Source organism: Pristiophorus japonicus, chromosome 1 (assembly GCF_044704955.1).
Source record: "Pristiophorus japonicus isolate sPriJap1 chromosome 1, sPriJap1.hap1, whole genome shotgun sequence".
NCBI classification, from domain to species: domain Eukaryota; kingdom Metazoa; phylum Chordata; class Chondrichthyes; family Pristiophoridae; genus Pristiophorus; species Pristiophorus japonicus.
Window position 1 is genome coordinate 309,442,750 of NC_091977.1, and position 22,188 is coordinate 309,464,937.

Here is a 22,188-nt window from a genome sequence, read left to right on the forward strand (position 1 = left end):
TAGTTTCTTTGGGCCTGAATTTGGTGAAATTCAAGTTCCGCCCGTTTTTTGGCAGTCCCCGGACGGTGCATGATTTTTTACTGCCTGGTACCACTGGGGCCGAGTGGGCGGGAATTTCATCCCATTTTTCTCGGCGATAGTGGGAGCGGAATGCAGCAGGCGGTGTGCGGCAGAGGAGGCCTATCGACTCGGGAATCTTCGGCTCCCAAGTTGTGCGCACGTGCGCAGCTGTCAAGCTCCGCCTTCCCCCCGAGAGGCACCGACGAGAGGCCAGAGACTGCCGGCCTGAGATCGCTGTGGGGGCGGGTGGGGGGGGAGAGATCACTATGGGGGCGGTTGGGGGTGGGGGGAAGAGAGTGAGATCACTGTGGGGGCGGGGGGGAAGAGATCACTATGGGGGCAGTTGGGAGGGGGGAAGAGAGTGAGATTGTTGTGGGGGCGGGGGGGAAGAGATCACTATGGGGGCGCGGGGGAGAGAGTGAGATCGCTGTGGGGGAGAGAGTGAGATCGCTGTAGGGGGGCTGGGGGGAGAGAGATCGCTATTGTGGGGGGGGGAGAAAGTGAGATCGCTGTGGTGGGGGGGTGGAGAGTGAGCTCGCTGTGGAGGGGAGAGAGTGAGGTCGCTGTGGGGGTGGGGGGAGAGTGAGATCGCTTTGGGGGGAGAGAGAGTGAGATCTCTGTGAGGGGGGGGGAGAGAAATCGCTAGTGGGGGGGGGGGAGAGTGAGATCGCTATGAGGGGGGGAGAGAGATCACTATTGACGGGGGGGGGGAGAGAGTGAGATCGCTGTGAGGGTGGGAGAGAGAGATCGCTAGTGGGGGGGTGGGGGTAGGGTGAGATCGCTGTGAGGGGGGGAGAGATCGCTAGTGGGGGGGGGAGAGAGTGAGATCGCTGTGAGGGGGGGGAGAGAGATCGCTAGTGGGGGAGGGGAGAGTGAGATCGCTGTGAGGGGGGAGAGAGTGAGATCGCTAGTTGGGGGGGGGAAAGAATCACTGTGGGGGGGGAGGTGAGATCACTCTAGGGGATGAGACAGACTGGGAGGTGAGATAGACCAGGGGGCGGAGAGACTGGGGGCGGAGAGAGAGATTGGGGGTGAGAGAGACTGGGGTGAAGAGACTGAGGTTGAGAGTGACTGGGGGGAGGAAAGACTGGGGATGAGTGAGACTAATGTGAGTGAGAGAGACTAAAGGAGTAAATAAGGCTTTATTTGACCATTTATATTATTGCCTAACACTAGAAAATACTTCAATCCATTTAAAAATACATCAAATTGTGGAGAACTATAAAGATCTGTGTAATATCAAACAAACCTGTCAGATCTGTGTCCATACCGCCCACTTAAGATCCACTTAAGATCCAGTAAGACCTGCTTTTTCAGGACGGTATTAAGGTCCAGTGGTAAATGGATCTTAATGATGACACTTCCATTTTGGGCAGTATTTGGCGGTAATATATGGGCAGACAGTATTGAATATCGCCCGGCGGTAATGACTGTGGAATTTACCGCCGGGCAGTTTCTGGGCGGTAAATGTGTTTTTTTTAATGAAACTTGTATTTCTGGATGGTAATTTGGTGGTAATTGAGTGGTAGTGGGCGTTAGTGGGCAGTAAGTTGTTGAGTTTCGGGCCCGTTGTGTGCTCCTTTGGGCTCCACATGGCAATCTTGAGCTTCCCCCACCCTGAGCTGCCCCTCCCCCCTCCCATTGACCGCAATGTCTTCCCGCCTCTCTCCCAATCATTTACCTGACTGCTGGGAAACATTCTTTTGTGTCTCTGACAGCAGCCTCCTGCCCTCAGTAATCCGCTCCCGCCCACTGCTCACTGCCACTTCCCCTCAGAAGGTGAAAGACTGACTATGCAGATGAGGCCCGGGAGTTAAAATCTCCCAGACTACTCACTGCAGAGGACTGGATTGGACATTGGTTTATGTAACGGGTTCGGACATTCCACTTTGTCCGCCATGGATCGCCTGTTCCTGATGCAAGAGAATTTTTATTTAAGAAAAAATGCTTGTTCAATTTTCTCCAGTTTTCTTGTGCGCCAGGTTATTTGCTCCCTGTGCAGTTTTCCTCAAGGGTCCTTGTGCTGTGACACTCGTGGACCATTCACACTGCTCCACTATAGCACGACCCTGATTTCAGAGGGTGGGTTTTTGTCAGTTCAAACCTCACCTGCTGCAAAAAAAGGCACGGGAGATTTGAACCCCCAGTCCTCATTGAAACATCACTGGCTGACTCCCCTGTTGGACTGCTTTCTTGCTCTTTTTTGTTTCGTTGCTCTAAATGTCAGATTACACACACACTCAGTTGCAGTAATGGCTGGATGAGGTCTTTATTTAAACTTCCTACTGCACAAAAACTAGTATGAAAGTTACTGAGACATAAACTTCGATTCCAATGTATGCTCTCTGCCATTTCCAGTGTCTGCTCAAACAGTGTTTACTCACATCTCTTATACAAAATCTGGTCTTTGTATTCCATATATACTGTCAATAAATCAAGGTATATCAAAAATACATACAAATACTAACAGACTGACAATGTAAACTAAATAACCAACCACTCGATGTCCTGAAATTAGTTTATTGCTGCAATCGACTCTTGCCATGCATTTTATTACTATAACACACAGGTGACCAAACTGACACATTCGAAAGGCTGTCCTGTGGAGACCATCCCTACTTTGATCTCATATCCAATTTACAATCCATGCTCGTCAGAAAGCTACTTGAACTTTTAACCTAGCATGGGTCATCTCAGACTGCGCAGAGAGTGAGGTATTTGGGAAATACGGGCTTTCGTTCCCATGTCCCCCACCTGTTCGGAACGAAAGGCCGGCAGGAAGTAGTGGAAATCCACGCTGCCCAGATGACCCCGTTGGCTCTGGATGGATGCAGGTTAAAATAGAGGCAGGTGTGGAAATGTATTTTTATCTAAGCTGATACCATACGGTATTTGTGTGCCTTTTGATTAAAATGGAGTCCTGGCCCTTCCAGAACTTTCTGCATTTTAGCAGCCAGCTTGCATAAACAGCTAAACCTGCTGTTAGATGGCTGATGGTTATCAGACAGCTAGGAGACAAGTCATGCTGAGACAAGTAACCCCCCATGGTGCTCTCCTATTGTCTACACTACAGGAGTTCCATGTCACCCCACCCTTATCTTCTAGCCATTATCTCTTTCCTTTACCTCAGCCATTTGAAGCAAACAGGTAAACTGACCAGGAAATTGGATAATCCTGACACAATACAAGACAGGTGATAGCCCATTACCTATGACTCATGGAGTAATGGCCGTTTGGCTTTCTGATAACCCTGACAAAAGGAAATATCTGGACACCATGTCAGGACCAGGATATAGTAATTAACTCTTTATCTGTATTCACTGACTGTGAGACAGAGCAATACACAGGGAGAGGCCAGAACTTGGGTTTTACTGTATAAATATCTTGTTAAACTGAACCATTTCGGAGGTGTTCATTTAGCCCTTGACTGAGTGAAACCTACCCCTTGCGAGCAAGTAAATTAAAAAGGAAACTTCTATCGGAGCTGTAAGTGTCGGAGTCATTCTTTTCGGAGGTCGAGATTTCGACACAGGTCAACTCCTGGCAGCTCCAGGGCGGGTAATTGACTGTGGCGATTTTAACTGCCCAGCTGCCTGGTTTAATTCTGGGGGCATATATTTTGTTGCAGATTCCAGTTTGAAAAAGAATATCTGTTTCCACTACAAAAAATTGCTATGTAACCCGATGGGCAGCAGTGTTTTTTCCCCACCAGGACCACATAGTGTCAAACAGGGCTGTTACATTGCTGAGTTCATTTTGATATGTACCCAGCAGGGTAGAAACAATAGGCTCAACAACAACAACAACTTGCACTTATATAACGCCTTTAATATAGTAAAATGTCCCAAGGCACTTCACAGGAGTGTTATCAAACAAAATTTGACACCGAGCCACAAAAAGAGATATTAGGACAGAAAGAGGTAGGTTTTCAGGAGTGCCTTAAAGGAGGTGGCAGAGGTCGAGAGGTTTAGGGAAGGAATTCCAAAGCTTTGGGCCTAGGTAGCTGAAGGCAGGGCCTAGAAAGGTGGAGTGATTAAAATTGTGCACAAGGCCAGAATTGGAGGAGTGCAGAGATCATCTGAAAACACAGTGTCAGTTTCCACGTGTACACTGATGACACCCAGCTCTATCTCACCATCAGCTCACTCGACCCCTCTATAATCTCTAAATTGTCAGACTGCTTGTCCGACATCTAATACTGGATGAGAAGAAATTGTCTCCTCAATTGGTAGTGTCGGAGTCAGAAGGTTGTGGGTTCAAGTCCCATTCCAGAGACGAGCTCAAAAATCTAGGCTGACACTCCCAGTACTGAGGGAGTGCATTGTTGGAGGCGCCGCCTTTTGGATGAGACATTAAACCGAGGCCCCGTCTGCTCTCTCAAGTGGATGTAAAAGATCCTATGGCACTATTTCAAAGATCAGGGGAGTTTTCCCCAGTGTCCCAGCCAATATTTATCCCTCAATCAATGTCACTAAAACAGATTATCTGGTCATTATCACATTGATGTTTGTGGGAGCTTGCTATGCACAAATTGGCTGCCACGTTTCCTACATTACAACAGTGACTCCACTTCAAAAAGTACTTCATTGACTGTAAGCACTTTTGGACGTCCAGTGGTCATGAAAGGTGCAATATAAATACAAGTCTTTCTTTTAAATATTGGGAAGACCAAAGCCATTGTCTTCGGTCCCCGCCATAAATTCCATTCCCAAAACCACTGACTCCCTCTCCCTGGCAACTGTCTGCAGCTGAACCAGACTGTTCACAACTTGGTGTCATATTTGAACCTGAGATGAGCTTCTGACCACATATATGCGCCATCACTAAGACTGCCATTTCCACCTCTGTAACATCGCCCGTCTCCACCCTGCCTCAGCTCATCTGCTGCTGAAGCCCTCATCCATGCCTTTGCTACCTCTAGACTTGACTATTCCAACGCACTCCTGCCTGGCCTCCCACATTCTACCCTATGTAAAGTTGAGGTCATCCAAAACTTTGCTGCCCATGTTTTAACTCGCACCAAGTCCCATTCACCCGTCACTCGCTGACCGACATTGGCTCCTGGTTAAGTAACGCCTCGATTTAAAAATTCTCATCCTTGTTTTCAAGTCCCTCCTCTCTATCTCCTTATTTGGCTCAGTGTCAAATTTTGTTTGATAACGCTCCTGTGAAGCGCCTTAGGACGTTTTACTTTGTTAAAAGTGCTTATATAAATTCTAGTCGTTGTTGTTGTAGGGCTGGTGGGGGTTACAGAGATAGGGAGGGGTGAGGAATGGAGGGATTTGAAGATAAAGATGAGAATTTTAAAACTGAGGAGTTGCTGGATCCGAATCCAATGTAGGTCAGCGAGCACATAGGCTCATCCTAATATATAGTATGTACTGAGTAAAGGGCGTCTGTTGCCACACATCTTGCTAGTCTGCATCAAGCTCTGCTGTGTCTGCTTTCTATAAACTGGGTGAGTTACACACAGATGACAGGCTATTTGATAGTGGGACAAGCTGTGTTAATGCATTCATCACTAATATTTGGGATGTTGCCGTGATGTGTTAGTAACCTGAGTGTTATGTGAGATGAGGCTAGACTATTTTGGTGATGAATCCAGGTTTCGAGACCAGGTCAGGCTAGAGCGGAGATAGAGGAGCCAGTATTTGTTTGTTTAGTCTGTCAAGTGGGCATAGAAGTCATGCAAATAGGATATGACTCCTGTACAAATGGTGTCGGTCTCCATCTGCATGTTATGTACACACTAGGGTTACCTTTTAATGTGTCTGTGTGCCGTGTATGCAGGAACTCCAAACAGACACGCAATTGTATTTAACCAAGCAGGGAGTCACTGTAATGTCATTCATGATGTCTTAATTCCATTCAGGGTATTCTTTGTTTGTGAACTGTTTGCAAACAAAGTGTCTTATATTGAACAGATTTATAGTAGAAAGCCACTATATCACTTTCTTTCTCAGCTTACGTCTTGTGACCTTGGGTCTGGCTCTGTACAAAGTATCTGTTTGTTAACAGTGGCCTACCCAGGCTGAAGGCTATTGTGTGCGCATGTACGGCATTGAAATATATTGGCACAGAACTCAGACGGACTCCGTGGTGAGGACAAAAACAAGCCTGTACTTCTCGGAGTTCTGCTTCTTTCAGTGTGACTGTGGTGGTCAGCAACGATAAGTCATCCTCTGTGTTGGTTACGCTCATTGTTTTACATTGATGGACTAAGGAAGGCCATTGTTATTACTGGCTGTTGTCTGTCAGTCTGTGGTTGGCAGAGGTGCAAGTTGATCTCACGATGAAAAACAAACTGCTCCACTTCAGATCAGTTAAAAATAATGAACTACCTCTAAAACTTACAAAATGAAAGGAGGATTGCTCAGTGTTTTTTTTAAAGGGAAACAAGGCAGGGGAATGGGGGTGCTAGATTTTCAACTTGCTGCTGGGCATAAAACTAGAATTGTTGATCTACTGCCGTTAGAGAACCTGCCCGATTTTCGTTACAAAATCAGCGGCTAATCCGCAACATCAGCCTAATGCCCAGTCAACAAATCTACCCCATCATGTTCATTTAGCTAGTTGGCATCTATCAAAAGTGTAGTTTCTTTGGGCTAAATTTTCCCCAATGCCATTTTTTGGCATACTTCAAGAGTTACACCCATTTTTTTTTGGCCCCGACTACTCCAAAAAAATAACTTGAATGTTTCCCCGTTCTAATTTTTAAAATTGCCGCCGTGCAGCCTGTCCTTCAGCTTCAGGGGGTGGAGCCTAATGTCTGCACCGAAAAAAGGATGCCCCCCTCCCCTTCTGCGCATACGTGGAAAAATAATGGCGTTTTTTACGTGACTGCTATGGGCGTGCATGCCCAGTACACCTCCTGGTCTGCATTCGGCCATTTTTAAAGAGCCAGTTGTCTGTGAGAACGTTAATTCTCAGTGGAAAAATTGGAGCTGCAATATGCAACGTGGCTCAAGGACCAAGAATTTCTCACAAAACGAAGTGAGGTACTAGTTACTGTAATTGAGGCCAGATGGCATGAACTGGACACCAGCAGAGGTCACATAAAATTTTCACCAACAGAAATGAAGAAATGAAGATTACTGTGCAATGGCCCCCGAGGTCTGGAGGCTAGTGCAAAAAGAAGTGGCAGGACCTTGGTCAAGTAGTTAGTGTAAGTAATATTTTCATTTATTCACTGGTATGCAATTGTAAATGTGACAATCTGTATGTCCCACCCAGCAGAAAGACACCCTCTCTAAAAGGTTATATTTTCATCTTTGTAGAGGAAGGTGGCACACAACAAAAGGGAAAGAACTCAAACAGGAGGAGGCCCGACAAATCTGACCCACTGACACCCTTGGACGACAGGGTTGCTGGTTTGATGGGTCCAGCCTGGAGAAAAGCAACCATCACTGCACAAGCTGGGCCCACACTTGAGGGAGAGGGTAAGTCCTGCAAATTCCACAGTCTGGCATTGCTAAATGTTAAGTACTGCGTGGGCTAGCCATGCTTCGGTTCGTGGGGATGTCTCCGTCAGCTACGCTTCGGTTCATGCAATGTGCTATCATTCATTGTGGTCCTTCAAATCAGCCTGCTGCCTGCGCTGTGTGAACCTACTCATGGCCACCCTGCCCCCTCCTCTGCTGCTAACCATTTGTCTGTTCTGTTATATTTTGTAGAACTTGAGGCCAAATCTGACGAGGCTGAAGCCGATGCAGAAGAAGATTCAGATGCGGACGAGCCTGAAGAGGAGAACATCTTCCAATCCCACCTTCAGACCAAGGGCATGGGGGTGAGGGTGAGAGTGAAGGTGAGGGTGAGGGTGAGGGGCAGGGGGAGGGGGCGGATGAAGCCCCCATTGTTGTACTCACTCTGGAGGAGGTGCTAGTGTCACTCATTGAGGTGCCAGCCCCTTTCCTGAGTGGTACGAGTGTTAGGACATTCCATAGTTTCACATATTCCGAGGCTGCGGGTTCCAGTGGGGTGCAGCAAGGCACAACCAGGGCCCCACCACCAGAGGCTGTGGGTCCCAGTGGGATGCAGCAAGCCACACCCAGGTTGAGGAGGGGAAGGAGATCGCGACAGCGCTCTCCTGAGCTGCAGGATGTAACAGATGTGGTTCAGATGATGGTAATGAGTACAGAGAGCATTGACCTGACGCGATCACTCCTGGACACCGTCAGTGGGGTGGGTGATGAGGTATCGGGACTGTCGGGAGAAGTAACAACACTCTCATGAGAAATGGGAATACTGTCCGGGCACATGAGGGAGGAAATGTCGCAGGCAGCTGAGACACTGTCGGCGGACATGAGGGAGAGAATATTGGAGGTAGTTGAGACACTGTCAGGGCATATGAGGGAGGGAATGTTGGAGTTAGCTGCTGCAATAAGGGAACACACCCAGACCCAATGGCCATTGACAGAATCAACTGCCATGCCCACTCCAATCCCCAGACCAACCTTTGAAGAGGCCCAAGCCAGGCCTTGCATATTACCGCCTGCCCATGTCCTCCATCAAGAAATACGCATTACCTGAGATGCTCGAAAGAATAAGTTTGGTACCAACCCGAGAAATGCTGCGTCACCGCCTGCGGACAGAGATGGAGTCACCAAGACCAAGCGCAGCGGGCGGTCTTAGAATAAGGTGGAGGAGAGATGGGTGCAGCCTTTCTTGGCTGCTTTTGTTGTTGTTGTTATTATTATTGTTGTTACTGTTGTAACTGTTCTCAAATTAAAAGTTTTTTGTAAGTGATGTAAATTTACAAGTTTAAAAGTTTGTAAGTGATCTTAAAGTTTTTAAGTGATCTTAATGAAAACTTTAAAGTTTGATACAAGAATATTTTTATTAAAGTTAAGCTAAGTACAAACAAGTGTTAAACCTTTGAATAAAATATATTTTAAATTATAACTGAATCATTTACATTATTTGTTCCATTATTAACACAACTTTTTGAACTAAAGAATAATTTCCATTATTTGTTTCATTAACACAACACAACATTACGGAACAGGTCCAAACAGTAAACATGGTCCATTTGGAATAGTTGCCGCTGAGCCTTCAGGCAGCAAAGCATTCACGGATGAACCCCTGGTGCAAGGCTCGAGCAATCGTTAAAGGGGCATGACGGCCCGCCCTCCTCTGCCGCGCTCCGGGTTCAGGTAGTTGCATAGCTTCCTCGTCCTCCTCCTCCTCGTCATCTGCATCTTCCTCCTTATCATCAGCCACTCTCACCTCAGGTGGGTCTTCTACTACCAGCTGCTGCTGCCATATGATGGCTAAGTTATGCAACAAGCAGCATACAACAGTGAACTGACCGACAATCTCAGGGGAGTATTGCAAGTAGCCTCCGGAATGGTCCAGGCATCGGAAACACAGTTTCAAGATGCCAATGGTCCTCTTTATTGTGTTGCGCGGCACAATGTGCGACATGTTATATTCCCAGTCAGCTTCCGTCCGGGTTACGCGTAGGGGCGTCATGAGCCAAGTGGCGAGGCCATACCCTTTGTCTCCCAGTAGTCAGCTTTGACCTTCTGGCTGCTGCTGAAACAAGGCACTCTCGCGTAGTATGAATGCATCATGGGTGCTCCCAGGGTATCTCGCATCAACTAACATGATGCGATGCATGTCGTCACACATGAGTTGCACATTAATGGAGTGGAAGCCCTTTCTGTTCCTGTACATCTCAGAATCCTCCAAAGGTGCTCACAAGGCGATGTGGGTACAATCAATGCAGCCCTGCACCTTTGGGAAGCCAGCAATCCTGGAGAAGCCCACAGTCCTGTCATGCATTGCCTGGGCAATCATGGGGAACTTTATGTAGTCATTCCTCCGGATATATAGTGCAGATATGTATTGCATGTTGAGAAATGGTGCATACATCCCCAGTTGTGGCCTGGATAAAATGAATGTGCAACTGTAACCTTTATGTCAACTGACAAAGCAGTCCTCCTGACGTTTCTAGGGTGTAGGTCTGCTTTTATTAACACTCAGATCTTGGTTACAACTTCTTTGCGGAAACGCAGCCTTCTCACACAGTCTGCATCACTCAGGTGCAGGTATGAATGCCTGTCTCAATATACCAAATATACCTCCTGCCCATCATCCTACGTGTTCTGAGGTTCCTCATGTGATAATGTCTAATCAATCTTCGCCTCCTCAGCACAATCATGCAGAAGCCTTCCACGAGGTATGACATTTTCAATATTGCCCCCATAATTTAATTGTAGCTTTGCAAGAAGCTCAAAACAGCAGGACTAAGCACTCACACCTTCTTTCCTCTCTCTCTCTCCCCAAGTTCGACACCCTAGTATGGACCACACCCTGGTCTGTTCATGCGCAATAGGCTTGCTTATAACGGGAAGCTAGGCATTCAATAAAGAAACAAAGTCTAATGCAATTCTTTAATTCAAAGTTCCATCCCACCACTGAACATCTCCTGACCAGGCTCAAGAGTCGGCCAGCAGAATTGCTCCCTCGTCCGGACACAGGGACTCAGCGTTCACCCCTTCCCCCCCCCACCCCTTGGGCTTCGTGTGAAGCTACTGTATAGCCTAAGGGTTCTCATCCCTTCAGGTCAGTTTCCATCCCACCCCACCTGGCTTCTTTTGAAACTGAGCCCGAGCCCCTGTGGGGCAAGGGAACGATTCTGGCGGCCGACGCTCCGACCCTCGAGTCCGGTGAGGAGACGTATGGTGGTGGCGTGGTACTTAGAAAAAAATCAAAAATTAAAGAATTGCATTAGACTTCCATTTTCTCCCTTTTGACTTTGAAAAAATTAAGCTTCATGATACATCTTCTTTGCCTTCTTGGCTCCCTCCAAAACTTCACCTAAAAACAATGGCGTCTTTCGGCACCGATTTTTTTAATGTGGACTGCTTTTTCTTAAGTGCCCAGAAGGTTTTTTTGGGAGTGGTCACATACGTCATCCTAGGAAAAATATTGTTTGCCAAACTTGCTTAAATGTGGAAATCTGGCACAGACATCAGGTTACGCCTCTTCTGATGCAAAAAAATACTAACCTAAAAAAATCGTAACTAACTGAATTACGCTGGTGCAGAAACTTTGGGGAAACTTGCAGATTTGAATTTATTCCAAAAGAAAACGGCGCACGCCCAAAAAAGCGGCGCACGGCAAAAAAACGGTGCAGATAACTGGGGACAATTGATCCCAATTATTATCTTATGACATTGGCCTTGAAATCCCAGTATCATCTTCCCGCGGGCTTTCGACTAAAAATAGAAGAAAAGATGCGTACTTACCTTTTGGTGGAACGCTCGCCAGAGATCCTGGTCCTGAGATCTCTTCTTCTTGTGCAACGGAGCGCGGTCACATTGGGACGTCCGTAGGAGTCACGTGGGCCTGAACACCCAATCACGGTAAAGTATTTTTGTTTTATTTGGAGAAAGAGTCAGACTGAACACTGTGAGCTCAAAGTAAAGTGTGATCTTAGTCTTTTATTGCAGGTTTCTAGAGTGCCTCTCCAACGTGTGAAGCCTCCTTAAATACCTGTGCTCCCAAGAAATTATGGGATCCCTTGGGACTCCAGGGGATGAGCCCTCTGGTGACTGTACAGAGTAAATACAAGTTCACATATATAACACTCCCCGCCACCCCTCCCCCAAAGTCAATAGTGTAACTATTTACAATGTGAGTCGACCTGGGGCCCTTCTTACCCTGGTTGATCGTCTTGGTGTGAAAGCTGGTGTTGTTGAATCATTTGTTGGGCCCTCGCTGGGCTGCCTGGTGTGTTGGGCCTTGCTGGGCTGCTGTGGATGATGGGTTCTGCTTCGTGGTCAGCCGTGGTGCCAGTTGCCACTGGTGTGTATGTTGGGGGATCAAAAAAGGTAGGGTCCAAGGTGGGTTTCTCAAGATAGTCCGTGAATCTGTGTTTGATTTGGTTCAGGTGTTTCCGGTGAATGAGTCCATTTGAAAGTTTGACCCGAAACACTCTGCTCCCCTCTTTGGCCTTGACAGTGCCGGGAAGCCACTTGAGACCTTGTCCATAATACAATAAAAATACCGGATCATTGATTTCAATCTCGCGTGCCACATTTGCGCTATCGTGGTGTGCACTTTGTTGAAGTTGCCTACTCTCTACCTGTTCATGTAGATCAGGGTGAACTAACGAGAGCCTTGTCTTAAGTGCTCTTTTCATGAGCAGTTCAGCAGGTGGGATCCCAGTGAGCGAGTGGGGTTTTGTGCGGTAGCTAAGCAGGACTCAGGATAGGTGAGTCTGCAGTGAGCCTTCAGTTACCCTCTTCAAGCCTTGCTTGATGATTTGCACTGCACTCTCTGCCTGACCATTGGACGCTGGTTTAAATGGGGAAGATGTGACATGTTTGATCCCATTACAGGTCATGAATTCTTTGAACTCAGCAATGGTAAAACATGGCCCGTTGTCGCTCACCAGGACATCGGGTAAGCCGTGAGTGGCAAACATGGCCTGCAGGCTTTCAGTAGTGGCAGCGGACGTGCTAGTCGACATTATCTCACATTCAATCCACTTGGAATACGCGTCAACAACCACAAGGAAGATTGTACCAAAGAACGGGCCTGCATAGTCGACGTGTACCCTAGACCACGGTTTGGAGGGCCAAGACCATAAACTTAGCGGCGCCTCCCTGCGTACATAGCTTAACTACGAGCATGTATTACTCTAAGTCCGCATCGATACCGTGCCACCACACGTGGGATCTGGCTATCGCTTTCATCATTACGATACCGAGGCGGATACTGTGGAGTCATTGATGAAGGTGTCTCTGCCCTTCTTGGGGACCACGACTCGATTGTCCCATAGAAGGCAGTCTGCTTGTATAGACATTTCATCTTTGCGCCGCTGGAACGTCTTTATCTCTTCCTGCATTTCCACTGGGACACTGGACCAGCTCCCGTGAAGCACACAGCTTTTGACTAGAGATAATAAGGGGTCCTGGGTTATCCAGGTTTTGATCTGCCGGGCAGTGACGGGTGATTGCTCACTCTCAAATGCTTCCATAACCATGGCTAGATATGCGGGCTGTGCCATTTCCACCCCCATGAGAGCATTGGCGCAGTTTTCTGTGCCTGGCCTGTGGCGGATAGCGTAGTTATATGCGGACAATGTGTCTGCCCATCTCTGGATGTGGGCCGATGCATTGGCATTTATCCCTTTACTCTCGGAAAACAGGGATATAAGTAGCTTATGGTCAGTTTCCAATTCGAATTTTAGCCCAAACAGGTATTGATGCATTTTCTTTACCCCATAGACATACGCTAACGCTTCTTTTTCAATCATGCTGTAGGCTCTCTCAGCCTTAGACAAGACTCCTGGATGCATAAGCAACCAGTTGCAGTTTCCCGAAATCATTAGCTTGTTGCAATACACACCCAACGCCATATGACAACGCATCACATGCTAGTGCCAAACGCTTATATGGATCATACAACACAAGCAATTTGTTTGAGCATAACAATTTTCTCGCTTTTACAAAGGCATTTTCTTAGCTTTTGCCCCAAACCCATTCGCTCCCTTTTCATAGTAAGACATGCAGTTCTAACAGTGTGCTGAGATCCGGTAAGAAGTTATCAAGGTAGTTCAGGAGTCCCAGAAACGACCGTAGCTCCGTCACGTTCTGTGGCCTTGGTGCGTTCTCGATTGCTTCCGTCTTCACGTTGATGGGCCTGATGCCGTCCGCCGCAATCCTCCTTCCCAAGAACTCCACTTCAGGCGCTAGGAAAACACGTTTCGAGCATTTTAACCTGAATCCCACGCGGTTGAATCGACTAAGAACCTCCTCCAGGTTCTGCAGTTGCTCTACAGTGTTCCAACCTGTGACCAAGATGTTGTTCTGGAAGACCACGATGTGCGGGACCGGCTTCAGTAAGCTCTCCATGTTTCTCTGGAATATCGGCGCTGCTGATCGAATTCCAAATGGGCATCTGTTATAAATAAAAAGACCTTTGTGCGTGTTGATGCAGGTGAGGCTCTTCGATGGTCCCTCCAGGTCCGACGTCATGTAGGCTGAAGTCAGATCCAGCTTCGTGAACATCTTTCCTCCCACCAGCGTTGCAAAGAGGTCGTCGGCCTTTGGTAGTGGGTATTGGTCCTGCAGGGAGAATCGATTGATAGTTACTTTGTAATCGCCACAGATTCTGATGGTGCCATCTCCCTTGAGGACTGGGACGATAGGACTGGCCCACTCATTGAACTCGATCGGGGAAATGATGCCCTCTCTTTGCAGCCAGTCTAGCTCAATCTCTACCCTTTCTCTCATCATGTACGGTACTGCTCTCGCCTTGTGATGGATGGGTCGTGCCCCCGGAATTAGGTGGATCTGCACTTTTGCTCCTTGGAATTTCCCGATGCCTGGTTCGAACAGCGAAGGAAATTTGTTTAAGACCTGGGCACACGTCAGTGGGCGATAGTGCTTGGATGTTGCCCCAGTTCCAGCGTGTCTTTCCCAGCCAGCTCCTGCCGAGCAGCGTGGGACCATCATCCAGTACCACCCAGAGTGGTAGCTTGTGCACCGCTCCATCGTCGGAGACCTTTATGGTAGCACTACCGATTACGGGAATCAGTTCTTTTGTGTAAATTCTTAGTTTCGTACGAACTGGAGTTAAGACTGGCCTTGAGGCATTGTTGCGCCAATGCCTTTCGAAAGTCTTTTTGCCCATGATGGACTGGCTCGTGCCCGTGTCCAACTCCATTGACACCGGGAGTCCATTTAGTTCAACATTCAGCATTATCGGGGGACAATTTGTGGTGAATGTGTGCACCCCGTGTGCCTCTGCCTCGTTGGTCTGAGGCTCTGGTTCGTCGTGATCCTCCGTGGATCTGTCCTCCTCAGCATCATGGTGATTTGCAGGTTTAACAGGATTTGCAACTTGTCTGCACACTCGTTGGAGGTGTCCCATTGTTCCACAGCCCTGCAAACGTACCCTTTGAATCGGCATGAATGGAACGATGATCACCCTGCAGTGCCAACAACGTGTTACTAGTCTTGCATCACCCTTGATGGTGGACTCTGAGACCTCTGCAAACGTACAGCTGCAGGCATGTGTGACCTGCCCTGTACGTTATGATTCGAAAACAACATCACTTTGTCCACAGTACTTGTAGCAGCACTTGTGTGCTGAGAGATTTGCTTCGTATTGTCACTGGTGGCAATGAACGCCTGGGCTATCGCTATGGCCGTACTCAAGGTTGGGGTCTCTACAGTCAAAAGTTTGCGAAGTATGGTTTCATGTCTAATGCCAAGTACGAAAAAATCTCTGAGCATATGCTCCAAATGTTCTTCAAATTCGCAATGTCTTGCAAGGTGTCTTAGCTCGGCGACATAACTCGCCACTTCCTGGCCTTCAGAACTTTTGTAGATGGAGAATCGGTACCTCGCCATCACAACGCTTTCCTTCGGGTTCAAATGCTCTCGGACCAGTGTGCACAAATCGCCGTACGATTTCTCCGTGGGTTTCGCTGGAGTGAGCAGATTCTTCATGAGGCCATACGTTGGTGCCCAACAGACTGTGAGGAGGATCGCCCTTCATTTGGCAGCGTCCTCTTCCCCATCTAGCTCGTTGGCCATAAAGTATTGGTTGAGTCACAATCATCTCCCTCTGAGAATTTCTCCAGGATGCCACTGTTCTCTGCATCTTTGGGTTCGCTTGCTGTTTCTCGTCTGCAGTTGTTATGTATGGAGAAAGAGTCAGACTGAACACTGTGAGCTCAAAGTAAAGTGTGACCTTGGTCTTTTATTGCAGGTCTCCAGAGTACCTCTCCAACCTGTGAGGCCTCCTTAAATACCTGTGCTCCCAACGATTATGGGATCCCTTGGGACTCCAGGGTATGAGCCCTCTGATGGCTGTACAGAGTAGTACAAGTTCACATATATAACAATTTTCTCATTCATAGTAATAGGAGTTTCGTAAGTCCAAAACTCCTACAACACCCAAACACTGCATGAAATATTTTAAAAAACACCTCATATAAATACATTATAGAAATTAAAGTTGATAGAAATGTTCTTGAAAACAAGAAATTTGTGCCTATTTAAAAAAAAAAGTTTTAATTATGGTTTAAAATTAAATAACCTGAGTGGGCAGGGTTTTAAACATAAATATGTATTTTTAAATTTTATTTTAATATGTTTTTGATAAGTTTTTAAACTCTTATGCTGGTAAAAGTAGGCTGTGCACCTGCTTTTACTAGGTGCAAGAGTTTTAAGGACATTCGCAGGGCAAGAGTCGGGCAAATCCCCAATCTCTGCCGTGGGAATATCCTTCTCCCCAAGATGCGGCCATCTGTCAAACCAGAAACCTGATACATCAGAAAAGCCGGTTTTCAGTGCATGCGCATTGCGCGCCGAAAACCAGCTTTTCCGATACATTCCTGAGTCCGTACACACTCAGTAGGGACCCGGGGAAGCCGGAATTTTAGGACCAATAGCTGTATACTATTACAAAACTTGCTTTCACAGCCACATCTCCTTCCTCAGCAACTGTCTCCGGCTCTGACTTATTCCACGTGGATTCTAACTGAAATTCCATCCTTCATATTTTGGATCCACCCAGGATTACAGATATCCCTGAAATCACTTTACAGCCTTCTGGACTCACCATCGAGTTCAACAATTTCAGACCGTAACATCTGCCCATATGTTTTTCTTCTTTTTTCTGTTTTTTTCTCTCTTTCCCATGGCAGCTGTTGATGACTCTGCCATTATCATTTACACCCTTGCTAGACTCATCTTTTCTTTCTTAACTTGTCCCATTACCATCTCCTTTCACCTTGCACTTTGTCCCTTTCAATCCCTTTGGTCTCTCAGGGGTTGAAATTTGGTATCGCTGATTTTGAGGCGGTGACACTAGCTGAGTGCAGATTTTAAACTGCGAAATTCAGTTTTTCTGCCTGAAAAATGGATTGCAGCGTTAAATCCAGGTGCTGCATACTATTCTGGAGGCTGTAAATGGCATTGTGGGCCATTAAGTGGAGCAGTATGAGCAGCATTTTTACAAATTTCCACATTTGCCACGTTTTTTGGTTAATGATTTGCCACTTTCAGCCAATGCATTGAGCAACATTTGGAGCTGCACCACCTGCATTCAATTGAAGCGGTGATTGGGCACCTCACAGCCTCGTCGTTATATTCACTTCCTACACACTCACACGGTGAAGATGGCAGATGCAGCAGCAGCACACCATTTCTCAGACGCTGCCATCGATGCACTCTTTCATGCTCTGGAGAGGCGTCGGGAACTACTGAGGACAGAGGTTGGGGGGAGGCCACAGCCACAGGTCATTTGATGCCTATGGAGAGAAGTGGCTGTAAGAGTGTCAGCGAGTGACACGGTGCACAGCACAGCCACTCAATGGCGCAAGAAGTGGAACGGCATGACGCGGCTGCTGAGGATGAGTATCTTTAACATTAACCTGACCATGCCATGCTGTCAGCTCAATGTGCATCTCTCCTCAATGTGAATGTGTCGGGCCCCATGCTGTACGTGGGTGAGGCGAGATGCAATGTTCGCATTTGTAGCCTCACTCACTCCAAGGGCCTACAAGCGACGGTAACCTTCCTCATCCATTCTTCACACCCACCCCTCATCTTGTTATCTGCTCAATCTACATATGCATGTGGAAGACAGTACCTCACCATTAGTTAAGTCCTGGCACTCTCCTTCAAGCATTGGTAAACCAAGGACACACAGCTAATCTAAGTTTCCTCGACCTGTGAAGACTCTCCTACAGTAACATGTACTCAACTATGTAAGGCACTTGGCACAGACCAATAGAAGGACATTAACTCTGATGTTCTCTTTAATCTTGCAGGCCAAGCTCGCCCACAATCGATGAGGACCGGAGAAGGGAACCCTGACCTCCAGCCTCTTATTGCGTTGGAGGAACGCATCTCAGCCCTGATGGGCCCTCAATTTGGTGCGGTAGCGGTGGGTGAGGCCGAACCCCCTTGGGATAGTGACGGTATGTTGAGTTCCTTTGCATCGTTTAGCAGGCCATTTAGCCTTGACACTACAATCCTTCAGCTCTTTCCATGAGACTGGCATTTCCAAATGCCTTTCCCAGTCCTAGCCCTCTCCCCTGCAGGTAACCAATCTTCTCTGGCTTAGAGCTTTCATTGATCAACCAGATGGACCAGAGCCTGCACATCAGCCTTTGACTGTAGGAGATGTTGCACAGGAGGAGGAGGACACCTCTATGGATGTCACACAGGAGGCAGTGGCCTCAGAGAGCGGGCTCAGCAGCTTTCGGAAGAAATGCGTGGTCGGGGAAGTGGAGATGGGTGATGCTCCCACACCCAGTGGCCTGCAGCAACGCCACAGGGGAGAGGAGGTCTGGGGACCAGCTCCCCGGAGGGAGAGTGTGTGTCTCAGTGATGCTCAGCAGCACTCAGATGATGAGGCCGAATTACGGGTTGTCACAAGACAATCATTGCAGTTGCACCACGATCTGCTGGATGCACTGGCAAGGGTGCCCGAGAGTCTCGCTGCACTAGTTGTGAGGATGGAGGAGTCCGCCTCAAGGTTTGCACCTGTCTCTCAGCAGCCCAATGAGCCCATCTTTGGTAGAGACCAACGAATGTTGGATGCAACAAGTGACCATGGGGTTTCAGACATGGTGGCACAGGCTATGGCTGATGTTGCAGTAGCCTTTGAGCAGCTGGCCGATGCTATTGGAGGTCTGCATAATGTAATGTCGTCAGTGCGTGGTGCAATCAATCAGCTCTGTGCTGTGCTGCAGTCGCAGTCTGTGTTAATGCAGAGGCATATTGATGCCACGGATGCACTGACCACTATCATCGTGTCTGGGGCCCCATCAGTTCAACGTTGCCGAAGCAGGGCTCTGCCACAGGAGAGTAGTAGCATGTCAGGCATGTTGGAACCTGATGTCCTCTCTCAGGACGACATCATTCTGCCTTTGTACCTGCCGCTCTCTGCAACCTATCCACACCAGAGTGCTGCCGCCCATGCTGAGGTGATGCAATCCGCAGCCGGGCTTTCCAGGACCCGAGCTGGTCGGGGACATCCGGCTAGGCCACCATGTGTGGCACCGGCTCAAAGTGAGTAACTGACTACCGGCCTTTCTGCAGGCCCTGAGACCCCATTGAGGAGGAGCAGTAGGCGTGTGAAGTGGGGAGATGGGAAAGGGTGGGAAAGCATTCAGCAAAACCCATTAAGTAACTGGGGGATGGTGGCCACAGATGCTCGCCTTGTTAAACAGCATTTTAAAATCTGAGATCATGCAAATAGTTTCACTTGGATGAACCAGCAAACGTTTTTTTGATAGTCGCCAGAGATGGCTACCTTTTTGGAAAATGAACTCATGTAAATCGTTGCATTTGGATGTCGTTGCGAATATTTGAAGGGGTCTTGTGGGTTTGATTATTTGCTGAGGATTATGGCGTTATGTTGTGTTATTTTACAGCATACTGTGGTTTTTCTGTTAAATAAATGAATTTTTGATTTTTGAAGTCTTCGCCGCAGGACGACGTGGTGGGCCATCACTGCCCCCATTGAGGTGCAGAGGTAACAGCGAGATACAAGTTGCCAATGTCAATAACCTGAAGCCCACCAGTGTTTGGGAAATCTTAGTCGTCAAGCTAAGTAGTCAGCAGACACAGCACGCCCACACCTAGGCAGTGTGCGAGGAACAAACGCTGTACTGACCACAACCTCTGTACCCGGGCTGCAACTCCATTTAAATGCCATCCCAGAATCCTAACCCACCTTGTGAACACCAACTTTTTGTGGCGTGCTGGCCGCCAGCCGGTAAGTGAGGCGACAAAAGTGAATTTGGCGATATGCCATGATTTCCAAGGTAGTAGTCGGCGGGGCGGCAATTCTTTATGCCCTTGAAAAACCAGAAACAAATTTTTCACCCGGCGTTAACGCCACCGCGAAACTGCTGCTGCCCAGTCACCGCTGACTGCCAGCGTCATCGGCTGGTGTTAGAAACTGAGTTTCAGCTCCTTAATCACTCCTATCTTCTACCCTTTCACAGAGCTTCCCTTTTGTTCTTTCCTCCCATTCCCCCCTTTCCCTGCCCCGACACTTGCTTAAAAACCTGGTAAATCTCGAACTTTTTCCAGTTTCTGATGAAGGGTCATCGAACTGAACTGTTAACTCTGAATCTCTCTCTCCACAGATGCTGCCTGAACTGCTGAGTATTTCCAGCATTTTCTGCTTTTATTTACTCCAGAACATATCTCTAACTGTTGATTTGCCGAATAAAGAACAAGTTGAGCGTCTGAAATCCGGAGTTCCGAAATTCTGAATGTTCCGGAATCCTCACGTGGCGGGATCGTCCAGAATCGGGAAAATGTTCCAAAATCTGGACCTGCCTCACCCCAGCCCACCTCTCCGTCGTCGGACTCCCCCGCTCTGCCGCTGGACCTCCTCTGCCTCCGCCACCGGACTCACCTCCCCCGCTGGGCCACCAGACTCAGCTCCCCCGCTGGGCCGCCGGACTCACCTCCCCCGCTGGGCCGCCAGACTCACCTCCCCCGCTGGGCCGTCGGACTACCCCGCTCTGCTACTGGACCTCCCCCGCTGGGCCACCGGACTCACCTCCCCCGCTGGGCCACCGGACTCACCTCCCCCGCTGGGCCACCGGACTCAGCTCCCCCGCTGGGCCGCCGGACTCAGCTCCCCCCTTACCTCGGCCCAGGCATTGCCGGATTTGGGATGTTGGAAAGATGCTCCGAAATCCGGAAATACCCGAATTCCGGAATGACCTCGGTCCCAAGGTTTCCAGATTTCGGACGCTCTACCTGTACTCAAATAAATATTGCAACATTTGAATGGTTCTATTCGTAAGCACTGTTATTTTAATCCAGCGCAGCAGAACCAGTATTTAAAATGGTGTTTAATGTGATAAATGGGTTGGTAAAATAGTCAGAAAAACCACTTGCACTTAATATAGCAAAAAGAGAACCAAGGCATTTCACAAGGCGGGGCAAGCAGATACCGAGCAGAGCTTGGGAGAAGAGTTAGGGGAGGTGACAGGAGGTGGGCTGAAAGAAATAGGCTTTAAGGAGCTGTCAAAATTGGGACTAAACAAAGACAAATAGAAGGATTTTGGAAGAGAATGCTGAATTACAGCTAAGTCAGTCTTTCTCTTTTTGTCACATCAACAACTGTTCTCAATAGATAAGCATACTGTTGCTAAAGTGTATCTCGAAACTGTCACCGATGCTCGATCTGAGGGATTGGTGGTATGTAAAGCAGACCAGAGTCAAAGATTGAACACGGGGCTGGAGAAAGTTGCTGAGTAGGGTGAGGTGAGGCCCTGGAAAACTTAAAAAGGAGAACAAGGATTTTGAAATCAGTATTAGGGGGACAGGATGCATGGAGCAAAGTTCTGAGTGAGGTGAAATTCATGTAGGATCGAGTTTGGGAGGAAGGCAAGTAAGGTATTGGAGGTGCTAAGGCCTAGAAGTGACCAAGATGTGAATGAGGGTTTTAGCAACAATGGGGGTAATTTAAGAATGGAAGAAGGTGATATTATGGAGTTGCAAATAGGAGGTTATGGTGACGGACTGGATGTGGGTTTGAAGTTCAGCTGCTTGTGCACCATGGGGCTCAGCCTGTGTGAGCAGCTGGGAAATGGAATCGGGGGCTAACAGTAGCAGAACCAATGGGAGGGGGGTCAGGGAGGTCATGACCTCCCCAATCACGTTGACATTGGACAATGCGACTTTGGAGGGCCGCCTCCATTTCACTCCCAGGAAACTCTGTAATCCGCCGATAGCCTTCAATTTCAGCCTGAAAGTTTGTGCGGTTCCAGGCTCGATCTTCAGACTAGGATTGTTGATGTTACCCTGTTCTCAGCCCGGTCCCCTGCCTTGCCAAGTGAGTCAAATCTCGAGTTGGCTCCCCTCCCCCGTTCTGCCAAACCAAGCTCTGCTATTGCGGACTAAGGTACAGAGTTTGTTGCTGGGCACCAAACAAGATTGCTTCGGTCTTTCCAATGTTTCATTTGAGAAAGTACTGGCTCATCCATAACTCAACCACAGCCAGATACCACTCCGACACTTGTGAAGGTGAGAATTATGGTGGAGAGATGAAAATGGCTGTTGTCAGTAAGCATATGGAAGTTGACTCCACACATGGATAATGTCACTAAGAAGCAGCTTCCACAGCTCT

The 22,188-nt window shown here is 48.1% G+C and overlaps 1 protein-coding gene and 1 long non-coding RNA gene across 2 annotated transcripts in view; one reads left to right on the forward strand and one right to left on the reverse strand.

The window, feature by feature from the left end:
* Window positions 1–22,188, reverse strand: part of bloc1s5 (biogenesis of lysosomal organelles complex-1, subunit 5, muted) — a 158,493-nt gene that overhangs the window by 42,082 nt on the left and 94,223 nt on the right. The window lies entirely within an intron of this gene.
* Window positions 5,441–20,782, forward strand: LOC139272053 (uncharacterized). Its single transcript, XR_011594881.1, has 3 exons — window positions 5,441–5,518; window positions 17,858–18,007; window positions 20,189–20,782. It is a non-coding gene; the product is annotated as an uncharacterized lncRNA (long non-coding RNA).